Source organism: Phaseolus vulgaris, chromosome 5 (assembly GCF_000499845.2).
Source record: "Phaseolus vulgaris cultivar G19833 chromosome 5, P. vulgaris v2.0, whole genome shotgun sequence".
NCBI classification, from domain to species: Eukaryota; Viridiplantae; Streptophyta; class Magnoliopsida; order Fabales; family Fabaceae; genus Phaseolus; species Phaseolus vulgaris.
The window spans coordinates 9,099,004-9,105,309 of record NC_023755.2 but is presented as its reverse complement, the minus strand read 5'-3'; the positions used below and the strand labels follow the sequence as shown (position 1 = coordinate 9,105,309).

Below are 6,306 nucleotides of genomic sequence, written 5' to 3'. Positions count from 1 at the left end.
TAGTTGAAACTACACGCCAGCATGCATAGAAACACCTAAATCTTTCAATATTTAATTTTGATATCATAGCGTGCATGCGCAGAGATATACAGATATAAACACAATACCTAACACGTATTACAAGTCTCCATCAATTAGAGACTTTCTCCCTTAAACAAGAAGACATACATGGCTAAGTAATCATAAATATATACATTAATTATACAGATGGGACTAGTCGTGCAAGTGTTGGTTTCACACCAAACGAACACCCACGTGGGTGCCTCGTGTGCATATCCCTCTACCAACTGCTACCACGTACGTCCCTTCTCTGCATGCCGGTGGTTCATGTATAGGACGCATCTTCATATGAACCTTTCTTTCCAAAGAGATTTAAACACCACAACAATTATTTTGCCACCATGATTCTAAACCACACTTCTCATCTGTTACAATGCCACATCCTATTCGTAAAGCCATATGTGTCCAAATTATGCTCAGATATTCTTCTGAATGCACATTAATATATGTACTGTTTGTCTTGAAATGAAATATATATACTTGAAAAGATAAATAATCACTTATGACAAATATAGACAGGAATAATATAAGCTTTATAAAATTGTAAAGGGGAGTTATTTAATTTTAAATATACAACATTACTCTTTAAATGTCTTTTAACCATGCTTGAACTTCTAGTAAAAGGGATTAATTATTAGCTAAATTACACAAGTGATTATTGAAAATCTCTAGTGATAAAAATATTTCATATATATTATTGGATATCTCACATCAAGATAAACATATTTCATAATGTATGAGTTCAAATCTTATCTTATAAATCGGTTTTATAAAGTCGAGTTAGTTTAAAAGTTCATTTCTTAAAAAGATATCAAAGTCATTTAAAATCTATTTTAACGAAAGTTTGTTAAACTTGTCAAACTATCCGTTGTCAAACCACTATTAAATCATCCATAAATATATAGTCTCATATTTGAGATGACAATTTTAACATGAGGGGTATGTTGAGAATCACATCAATTAGAGATAAGTTTAAAAGTCCATTTATAATAGTCATCCTTTCAAAATTCATTTGGACCTGCAGATTTTCCTGTGACTTAGTTGAACAGATTGACTTTGATTTCTAGCTAGTGCTGGTTCACTCTAATTCCAATAATTCTCATTCAACATTCTGGTGTTTGTGGTCGAGGGTACTCAATGGTTGAGTGGGGTATTCATTCCATACCTCTTTGTCATATTCCAATTCCTCATTCCTTTATTTGCATTACAATTATAATAGAGGTCTCTTTAGGTACAGGGTGTCCACAAAAAGAAGATAATTTCATTCTTGGACATGCTACAATTTTGACATTGAAACTTCCTCTAATCAAGAATCAAATCATTTCACTTTCTTCTCTAACATGGTCACATTGAGGTTTCCAACCCATAGCCGACAGTCTTACAAAATTATTAATCATGGGTGGTTCCTACAAATTCCTTTTAAAAAAAATCGCATTACTTAATTATTGGTCATTAGGTGGGCATATTGTCTGGTTTCTGATGCCCCACTGTTGCAACCTTTAGTGGGTGCATTATGGCTACCCTAATACCATATATTGTCCACCCCCAATGCCCTGTTGCTCCACAACTAGACATCAATGGGTCAAACAATTAATAGTTTTTTCATCATAATTATATAGGTATTGCCTTAGCCACAATTCTATGAATCTTATCTTTCATTGCATAATTTGTTCTTCATATATTGTACTAGAGTAGCAACAAGCAAAACAAAAGCAACCCCACCTTTTATATATATTAATTAGTGTACCATGCATTATTTCCCTATATAATGGTCCCTTCTTCACCTTTCAAAGCAATCTGCATCTTCCATTGCCTTAATTACTTCCCTCACTCTAACCATATCCATAAACCAAAGAACAAAGCGTCTCTCACTCTTTTTTTCATTTTTCCATTGTAACATGTCTTCCTCAGAGGGTGTGTTTGAGTTTGGAATGGAGTTCTCAGAGGCCAACAATGTTCTCCTCATGTCACTGATGGAAGAAACACAGGAAGAAGAGTACTATGGCGATGATAGACTTGTGAGCATGATTCAGTCATTGGAGGCAGAACTCAGTGACACTGAAATTGGTCAAATTTATGAGATGGGACACCTGGACACATCAGACAGTGAACCTGATCATTGGGTTGACATGAACATCATCTCTTCCTTACCCTTTGATGAGATGAATGCATGGATCCCTTATGGAGATGAGATGATGGAGCATGCATCCATGGAATATGAAGCTGCAAATTATATTGATGATTTTCAGTTGTCTTATGGAGTTTTCATTGAGCAACAATATAGAGAGGCTAATTATTTGGCACAAGGGCCAAGTGATGTAGTTTTCTGAAATTAATTAACATTTAACAGAATCATACAAGGAAACAAAAGACAATTAACCTGGTTTTACTTTGTAATTAGTTTGTGAAGGATTTAAGTACATGTTATTGCCAAAACTTCTTATTTTTATCTTGTTTACCTTTTCTTCCTTTAATTTCATGTAATTCCCTAGCTCAAAATTAATTAGAATGGATTTTTCTCGTTTACTCAATCATACTTGCATACAAGAAATATGATTTTTTATGAGAAAAAAAGATATAATAAATGTAGTCCACTTTAGAGGTAGTCCAACCCTCTTACAAAGTAAAAAAGACACACACTTCAAGAAAACTCCAAAAGACACACACTTCAAGAAAACTCCAACTGCCTACTTTATCATAACTAGCTAAAAAGCGACTTAAAATTCAAAGACTAACTCCATCACCCTATCAACAACTATTAATGAGTACATACATATCAAAGGATATAGGCACCAATCAGAGAATGAGAAACTCACTGATGGTACCTTTAACGAGATCAAAGATCATACCTTAATCTGTGTCAAGGAGAAGTCAGAATAGTCTACCACTCCTCCGTTGAATAAACAATTATTCATATGCCTCCAAATCTCGCTTACCAATGCAATCCAAACATTATCCAAAATAAGATTAACTGAAGTTGTCGCATCAAGAATTTTGAATTGCTCGAAATGTGACACAGGAGAGAGAAGATTTGCCGAACTCACTCCTAACCAAGCGTAACAAAGATTCTAAGCTAGTCAAGTGACTCTGCAACAAAAGAACAAATGACTTGTCGACTCCCACTACAAAAAAACGTGTATAATGCGGCGGTTATTTTCGCAAAAACTGACGTTTTTAACCGCCGCATTATACGTCTGTGGCGGTATCGTGTACCGCCAGAATTCTTGCCGCCACAAAGTTTAATGTGGCGGTCAATTGAGAACCGTTGTAGCAGACGCCATATTATGCATTGTATAAAGAGGCGGTTTTAAGCGTTTAATTAGCGTCAGTTATAAATGTCGTAATTTTAAAACTGGGTAAACCAATTTCAATGTAAATAACAACAGTTTTAAACGCCACTTAATACGGTATAATATGACATTTACAATAACCATTATCATTATTGTAATTAGAATATTAAATTATTTTTTTTAATATTTTTAATAATTTATTCAATTATGTTCTTATAATTGATTTTTTCATAATATAATTAAACTTTATATTATAAATAAATTTCTTATCACAATTTAATTTCATAATATAATTATGTCATAACACAAATTAATTTCATAATATAATTAAACTTGATAAATATTAATAATTGAATGATAGAAATATATCTATAAAAAAATGACCTCATTCATTCATTAAGAGAACAAAGTTGATAATGTCAAAGGAATCAAAACTACAAGCAAATCAAAATGATAACATTAAATTGTCAAAATATTAATATTCATATTTGAACATATTACAAGTCACGTTCTAATTCGTCTTGTTGCCTCCACTTGATCCTATAATGTTTTGGTTTGGTGATGGAACATCACTTCCAACATCTGGTGCCTGAAATAAATAAAATATGTTTAAAGTTAATTTTTAATTTTTAAAAAATAAATGAAAATAGTACTATAATGAAGAAAAATATGCAGGGAATTATATAGGCAGATGTGCAAGGAATTAAATAGGCAGATGTGCAAGGAATTATACAAATGGATGGACTATATCAAATATGAAAAAGTTATGCACCATGATTGCTAGAAATGTAGCACTGTTAATACAAGGGAAACAATGATAGTCCACCCAAAAGTAAAGGTGAAACAAATATTATAATTATAAATTTATTACCTGAAATGTGATTCAAAACTTCCAAGATGCTCTAAGAAACAATTTCGAATAGACAAAGGTAAAAAAAATGCTAAAATCAGTCTAACAAAAATAATAATAAAACATATTTTTGAAACATTGTCCACCTTCACAATTATAGTAATAAAACATGTGTACAATGATATCACAAGAAAAAAATATATATACTTAAATTATGGAGCTAAAAAGAAAGTAGAAAGAGGTTATGAGATGATATATACAATTGATATATGTTGCACATAATCTTGTAAGATATATAGATTAGCACCTCTACCCTAAAAAGACAGATTAAAAAACTGTTGTTGTATATATCATTATCCATTATAAATATTCTACTCTTAGAAAGGAACTTTAGATAAGCTAACTAGAAATAATTATTCACAATTTACATTTAAGATAATTGCACAAACAACTAACCTGCTGCAGTCTATCATAAACTCCTCAAATTCTAGAAAATTTTATTCCACCGAATTGAAGAGCTACGAGAGCAGCTGAAAGTTCTTATTTACAAGTCAGTAAAACTCACAAAATCATGGCTATTAGAACGGTTAGACACGATTTAAAAGTACGGGGATGCAGCTACAACTTCACAACTACATAACCATTCATTATTGTAGTCAAGAGTAGACCGTTTTAACGCCCAAGAAAGTGTAAGGACATTTCCTGACAGCACTTGGCATATATGATCCCAAAAAATAGACAACTAGCTGAGACACCCCGAAAGGTAACCCAGAAGCAAAGAATAGTAGTGAGGCATAAGAATAGATGAATGATGCAAAAAGTGAAATTCAAAAGAGGGGAAACAAACTCACTGATATAGCAATAGTTTTCATTTCTCAATCGCATGATAAGGTATTGCGAAATAATAAAATATAACTAGCAAATAAATCCAGAAAGAAAAAATATATTCCAAAATTGCCATAAAAGTGATATCTTATTTCAATAACAATAGTCACTCTAATAACTATAAGGGAACATAATTAAATATTAATACCCAAGAGTGACAAAGTCCTTGGTCCATGCATCAAAATCACGGTTTACAAGATGTAAACAAGCTTCCATGAATCCATCACGTGATTCTTGCTTGAACTCACATGTCATACCAAAATATAGTGCATAAGAAGTAACAAAATGCATCATTGAATCAAATGAATGATCAATTGATTCCAAGAGTTTAGCTTATTTTTATCATTAAATTCTTGAAACAAGACATATTTATTATTTAAACATTAACCAAAAAGCCAAAGGATTTGAAATATTAAATATTAAACTTCAATTACCCAAATGATATATCACATGAGGAGATCGTCAAGAAAGGCGTTGGTGAATGGTATTTTGATGCCTCCAGAAGCTATTAGGAACAATGTTATCCAAATTGGAAGCATCCATTGAACCAAAAACAGAAATCTTCCTTTTCCTACAACAGAAGAAGAGAAGAATGGCGTTAAGATTATTAGCATTAAATTAGAAATGAGATTGGAGTTGGTGAAAGGAGAAGGTACTGGAAGAAGTGATTTTGGCCTCGGCATTAGCGGCAACCCACTCTCCCGTCTCCCTCATCTTCTTCTCCACTCTCCCTTCCATGGCTTGTCCTAGGAACAAGTTCATCATCGTCTTTCGAATGTCAGACCTCTGTTCATCAAAATCAACCACGTTTTCAAAAGCAAGTCAACCCCCAAATAAACAATTAACTAAATTTTATGAATGATTCTGCTCAATTTTACATAACAAAAATACAAAAACAGAAAGATCAGTGCCTCCTTCAAGTATTTGGTATCGTGCACCCCTGACCAATGTCCCACGAATCTAAAAAAATTTAAAGGCTTGGGTACCAAAGAGTACTGGAAATTAAAGCATCGTTTCCCATTTGCAAACCACAAAATTAGAAGACATACCTCTTGCGACAAACGGTGGTAATGGCGACCAAAAATTGCACAAACGAGAACGATTTTTCGGTGAGAACGACTGCAGGGAGAACGAATGCGACTGAAAACCCTAAATCGAGAGTGAGGGGAACGATTGCGGTGAGAGAACGAAATAGGGCGGTGGGTGAGGGTTTACGAAATA

At 33.0% G+C, this 6,306-nt stretch overlaps 1 long non-coding RNA gene across 1 annotated transcript; it reads right to left on the bottom strand.

Moving 5' to 3' along the window:
• Positions 1–3,720: 3,720 nt before the first annotated feature.
• On the bottom strand, positions 3,721–5,532 carry LOC137836239 (uncharacterized). The gene is made up of 2 exons (XR_011085219.1): positions 4,222–5,532; positions 3,721–3,939 (listed from the first exon to the last, which is right to left on the bottom strand). It is a non-coding gene; the product is annotated as an uncharacterized lncRNA (long non-coding RNA).
• Positions 5,533–6,306: the final 774 nt, after the last annotated feature.